Source organism: Alligator sinensis, unplaced genomic scaffold (assembly GCF_000455745.1).
Source record: "Alligator sinensis unplaced genomic scaffold, ASM45574v1 scaffold35_1, whole genome shotgun sequence".
In the NCBI taxonomy this organism is placed as follows: Eukaryota; Metazoa; Chordata; order Crocodylia; family Alligatoridae; genus Alligator; species Alligator sinensis.
Window position 1 is genome coordinate 337,719 of NW_005842340.1, and position 6,901 is coordinate 344,619.

Sequence of the window (6,901 nt, forward strand, 5' to 3'; positions counted from 1 at the left end):
TCTTTAATTTTGGGACTTATTTTCACAAACCATCAACCTCTGGAAGTCCTGTTGAAATCAATTAGAGTTTTACATGTCCAAGTTTGCAAAATCTGCACAGGTGACTAGGCTCTGCTTATTTGCTAAGTTTGAAAAAGTTTTCCAACTTTTAAAAATATAAGGGCCACTGCCTTACGAGAATTTGACTCATAATAATTTTAAATTGTCCCCCAGTTCCTATGCTGAACTTTCAATGTGAATGACCCGAAAATTAATCCAACTGAAGCTTGCTGCCCCTCCTCCAACAGATGCCATTTCACAAGTAAGTTTTTACAGAATTCAAAAACTACAGCTGTCTGCCAGCAGACAGTGAAGCACAATGTCAACAAAGAAAAGTAAATAAAAAACTCATAAATAAAAAAACGGTAGGGCATGATCCCAAAAACACTTAGAAAAAGGTCCAACAATTAACAGTGGGGGGTAACCCATTGACTTCAAATGATCCATTTCCAGTGTTAAGCACTCAGCACTGACTGTATTCAGGATCAAGATTCAGTCAGTTTGAGCAAACATAATCTTAATGCAAAAGAACCCCTCATTTAAGATCAATTAAGAAAAAAATCATTGCTTAACTGCGGTTAACTGCTTAACCAGCTTGTACACAAACTCTTGGCTGCTGCTTACAAAAATTAGAGCTGAAATGCACAGTTGGGGGGGGCGGTGTTCTTCTTCATACTTATTAATTTTCCCTCCTTTTCTCTTTTTTTTCCCCTAACAGATATTACAAACCCCCCAAATATCTTCGTTCAGCAACAAAGTTGAGAATGTAAGCACAAACACACAGTAGTCAGGAAATGCTGCAATTGCCATTTCCCTGAGGCCAGAGCAATATTAACACATATACATTACATGTAACAACATTCATCATGTTGATGACTGTTTATGCCTCTTACAGATAGCATATAATGTTTGTGCAATACAGTCAAATTAACAGTCCTTTGGAAACTTTAAACTTTGGAATCACCTTACTTTATATCTAAGTTCTTGATTTAAAAACTGTATTAATGAGTTTTTTTCACATTTATTTCTCTTTGAAGCTATCCTGTCTTAAGTATCATGATCCCATAGGATCTCACAAATGGAATGGGATTAGGCCTGGTCAGCTGTTGAATGTAAAGCCACCAAAGACCACCAACATCCTGCAAAAGGTGCCAGTGTTTCAGGCAATAGCAAAACTACACAGGGGTGACTGGGGTACCAGCTCTGGGCACTTGGTTAAGGGGGAGGAGTCCTTCTACCCGTTTAAGTAAACCAAGTCAAGGTGCCAGTGCAGCACATCTCTTCATTGGCTTCACCAGGGAGCTCTACTTTAAAACCTGAGCTACAACATTTAGAGATGCTGTACTAGAAGCAGTGGTCAGGATGTATGCAGTATCTGACTTGGAACATCTTACCAATTTACCTTGGATTGTTAAAAACACATGACACTTCGCAAATTTCAACTTACCTAGATAGTTCTGTCAACTTAATTCCCCCTGCTTTTTTAATTTGATAAAGTTTTCTTCTCACTTGTCTCTGTAACATTGATATCTACTTGTGACACTACTGCAGATGGTCTGCAAAGTTCCGTTTACTTCATTGAATGACAACAGTAGGAAGATAGGCAAGGGTTTTTTGTGATATCTTTTACTGGACCAATCAAAGTTATCACAATAAAATGCTTGTCTCATATATTTCCTTGACCATTGCTGCTACCTGTCCCTCAGCATCTGCTCTCTGCCACTGTGTGATAAAGGATTTTAAGCTTGGACCTATCAGCTGACCTAGTAAAAGGTGTTTCTTATGTTCTTACATACAACAACACTCCAACCCAAATAAAAGGCAGGTAGGTCTTGGAGAAACACTTATTGTTATTTTTGGATTATTCTGTTTAGAATATGGACATTAAATCAGCCAGAATGGCTTCTGCCATAGTCCCCAATTGTCTCGTAGAGGAAAGATTTCCTTCTAGAGTAGGTACCCATACAAGCAGATATGTGTTATGAAATTATGATACCATCTTAAATAGATGCATAACATAAGTCCACACTGTTTAGGAGCTGTTTCACTCTACTCCACATATGGCTGCATTTGGGGGTGAGAGTGGAGGAGGTGCAGTGGTGCAGTTGCAAACCCTCCCCTTTGATTTCTGCTCCTCCAAAAGTGGCAGCAGCATTTCTATTCAGGCAGCAGTGGTGGAGTCTCATGATTTCATGCCTTGTTGTAATCTGCCCAATTCCTGTTGAAGTTTTAATTCCAGAGGTGTTTAAGACCATTAAAAAAGGAGAGAGGATTGTTCTGTTCCATTCATTAAGTTATTCTTTCTTTTGCAATTCTGCTGCCTGATAGCTGCTCCTGGTAACGTAGCTCCTAGTTCACAGCCTTCATATTTTTATGAAATAGTTCAGGACTATTTTTAATTCTAGCTAAAAACATTAACGCAGGTATGGAAACATGAACTCAGGTGAAAATTACCTCACTTGTGGAAATAGCTCTCAGTGAAGCATTGGATGCATTGTCAAGATGCTCAAGAAAGCTTGATTTTGTTTATGAATCTGAAGGAGGGATACATTTAATTCTAATGACTACAGGACTAAAGAAGCAACATCTTTTGAGTATTTTTGCCTAGTTTATTGTGTTTTTTTTAAATACATAATATAGCAAATTATATCTAGCAATTTAATGCACATTTCAATAAAGGTATATTTATTTTTGCTTCAATCTTAAACTGAATAATATGGCTCTAGGCCCCTACCATATTAGTAAAGTTTCTAGTTTCTTGTTACCAGGAGAAAAATGTGTTGCATTATATGTGATGATGCACAACACCATCTGCACCCCCAATTACAAAATCTTAGATCCACCCATGGCTGCATTTTGGCAGCAGAGGATACCAATCATGATAGTTTTGAAAAGGGATGTTGTGAAATATGGTAAGTTATAGTGTTTGTTAAGCACAGTAAGATCTGTGTCTGAAAACTGGGTTCAGATCTAGTATAATAACTGCAAATTGCTGCATGGCAGAGAGTACTGGGGACTTGTAGTTAGAAGCCAATTGAAAAACGTGGCCCTTTTTATTTTTAACATATGTGCAGAACCTGATTTTGGAAATCCTCAGAAGTGCAAAATTCCTGGTATGTGCAAGAGGAAGAGTTTAGAGGATTCCACACTTCTTTTTTATGAAAAATTGGTGCTACATAAATACTGACACTTTAAAGCTATCTCTATGCATTGACTGAACTGAAAGTTTTAATCAAGGAAGGCTTGCAAGCTGTGATCTGAACACAGTGTCCTATTTAAGCATTTTTCCTGGCATGAGCACAGGTGTGTTTACTACTTGGCTGTCTATCCTTACTGTGTAGTTGATCCAATTATTTTAAGCACAAATCAGATTTTTTTTAAATGAACTCCAGTGTCTATCAGTACTGTGTGATACTAACTGGGTATGTGGCTTAAGTTGGACATTTTAGCACTTGTCATTTGTCTAGACTGGGTGCAAACAAGGGCAACATGAGAAAGAAGTGTTGAACATTCCCAGTATGGCCATACCACATATATCAATTTCAGCTGTGGTGCCAGTGCACAGCTTTCCAACAGTATAAGTGAGGTTACATCCATGTACATCAGGGCAGAAACAAACCGTTAGTCTTTATTTTAAGCAATCCAATCAGATTTATAGCCCACCACCACTTTTTCCTCAATTAAAGAAAATCTCTACTGTTCCACTTTTCACTTAAAAATGGTTTAAAAACACATGCCACAGAAAATCTTTCCTGACAATCTGTTTTTGTTTCCTTCACTGACTTTTCAAAATTAGTTCCAAAAGTGATGTTGACACTTGAAAGAAAAACAACCTCCTGATCTTAAGTTTTTATTTAAGCAAGCTGATTAGATAAAAATGTGAAATTAATGCAACATGGGAAACTGGTTAGGGAGAAAACAACTCTTTGTTTTGCCTTTCTTACTCTACCCCTTAGCCCAAAACTACCTTTTAATGAAATGGCTCATTAAATGTGTTGTAACACATTCCTATTGCAGGTTGGTGTATTTGTCAGTGTGTGTATCAATGCCACCATGGAAACACTACAAGCTTGATGAAATGCAGTCACATGCAGATCATTCCACACCTTTCAACTTCTATTCAGTATTTCAACCACAAAGTGGTGCTATTGCAAAAGCTAACACTTAGTGGGCAGCCCTAATCCCTCCTTTTCTAATCAGTCAAGATAAAGGTAAAACCTATGAAAGAATAACTTTAGGCATCTATTTACTTATTGTTGAATAGCTCATATGTTTGTGTACAGCACAAACATATACCCTGTTACTAATATCAGATTTAATGTAAATCGATGGATATTTGTGAATGCATACATTTAAAGATGTATATATAAAACTGTATTTGGTTTGGTTTTGTTTGAAGCCTGACCAAGGCCTAAAATAATCAGATTAAGCCATAATAATGGCCACCGCTTAAAACAACAGAAATTAATTTACTGCTTTTTGGCATGTTCAGACAATACTTGTAATTCTTCCAAGAAATCTCCTACTTTGAAGACTGAACTGAATAATGAAATTAATACAATTGTTTATCATCAGAACTTCTGACATAAAGGTTACATATTAAATTAAGGCAGAAGACATTAAACCAAGCTGACCATTCTCAGTTTTATCAGCTCTCAGAATTTTATTTTATTTTTAAATTATTCTAAGAAGATTGAAATGTAGAATAAATGCAGGAAATAAATGCACATACAAACGGGTAAGGGGAAAAAACTATTTCAGGAGCAATTTAAAATCTTTTAAAGGAAGGTTTGGGAAAACTGAGAAGTATTGACTGTGTCTCCGTTTTCTGTAGCTGTGAAAACACCCTATCTGCAATGCTTTTTACAGTGCACACATATTTGGCAAGATTAAGGTGTCACATCTCAAATTACAAGGCGTGTTGATCATACACAGATCCAGGCACAAGTACAGGGCAAAACCCCTCAAGTTGTGCACAATGTCTGGTTCTGGTTGGTTTACCTCCCATCAGAGGTAGCCAGCTCATCTAGGCAGAACAATTTGCTTGCAACCCAGTTATTTTGCCCCTTCTTTTTGTTGCATTGACTGCAGTTGCGGAGTTCCGGGATGGTCTTCAGATACTTAACCCTTTGACTGTCGCCACTGCAGCATAGCACTTGCTAGCCACAGGAAAGATTTCTGTTGCTGGCTCTTTTACCCAGTGATTCCCCACTCCAGGAGATTAAAAACTGAGTCATTTTGTAGGCCTTCCTCAGGTTTGTCTCCAGTAATGTGGGTGAGGGAGAGGAAGGGGTGACATACATCTACAAGGATGGCAGTTCTGCAGAGAGGCAGCATTGTGTAAAAGAAATGGCTTTAGGGTTTTTCAGAGTTTACACTACTTGTGGATTGGCAGAGCAGTGAGTTTTGGAAGAATATTCTTAGGAAGCATCAGTGGAAGATGACACTTTCTTTTTTATTCCTGAATCTGGGCATTAGGATGGGGCAATCAATGTAGACAATAATGATGACAGGTACAATGTATGTAATAAAGTGTTCCCCTGTGGGGTAATTCAATTGATAAAAAAAAAAAAAGCCCAGCTATATATTCGCAGCTGAAGATGTTTCCCAGAAAACCTGACAAATAGCCAGGTATGTTTAAAAATTCAAACGGGGTAAGGGGGGATAAAAGAATAATGCTAGGAGCAACAGATCCTACTTGGGCCAAAACAAAACTGTGGGAAGATTGTTTTGTTCAAGAAGGAAGCAAGATGCCTCATCTTGTGGTGCTGAGATTCAGAGAGAATTGAAAAGCTGGACCATGCGAAAGGTCATGTGTGAATCTTTTTATTTCAGAGACAACTCATTCAATTATGCTCGAATCCCATAGAAAAGAAAGATGACTTAAGCATGTAAATTTAGAGGGCGACTTAGAGGCATGCAGCTAAATTTATCAGCCATCTCTGTGCACGATTGCTCTAAATAAAAAGTTTGGAACCCAGTCACTGCTGGCTGCTGATGCACTTTCCATGTTTTTGGCACCCACCCTCCCTTTCTTAATGGACTAATCTGAAAATCAAAATGTAAGGAATAGCTGGCCAGAAGGCGGTTTTTACACCCAGATAATGACTCCCAACCTAGACCCTTTTGTTGTGAGGGGGAAGATTTGGTTGGAAGAGAAAAAGAACCATTTCTAAGTGAACCAACAGGGGGAAAAAAGAGAGAGAAGGTTTAAGAGTTGAACTTAACAAAAAAGGAAAGAGGCAGAAAGGTTTGTGGTATTATGGTGACAAGCTGGGCTGTTTCACCTGTTTTAGGTGTCCCTTAATGACTTCTGAACAGGGAGAAGAATAGCCACAGATGCTGACAGTGTGAAGGGGGAGTGTTTGGGGGGGGGTGAATGTGGTAAGAATAGTTACACATCACATGTTAATGGTTTGACCAGTGTGTGTGTGTGTGTGTGTGTGTGTGTGTGTGTCCGCGTATATATGTGAGAAGGTGGGAAGAATAGCCACATATGTTGACAGTTTGACCAGGGTGTGTGTGTGTCTGTGTGTAAGAATAGCTACACATGTTGACAGTTTGGGGGGGGGGTGAGAGAGAGAAACTGGTGTGTGTATGTGTGTGTGTGTGTGTGTGAATGTGGTAAGAATAGTTACACATCACATGTTGATGATTTGACCAGTGTGTGTGTGCGCGCGTGCGTGCGTGCAAATGTGGGAAGAATAGCCATATATGTTGACAGCTTGAGCAGGGGGTGTGTGTGAAGAATAGCTACACATGTTGACAGTTTGGGGGGGTACGTGTGTGTGTGCGTGCGTGCGTGTGGGTGAGGGGTGGGTGAATGTGGTAAGAATGGTTACACATCACAAGTTGATGGTTT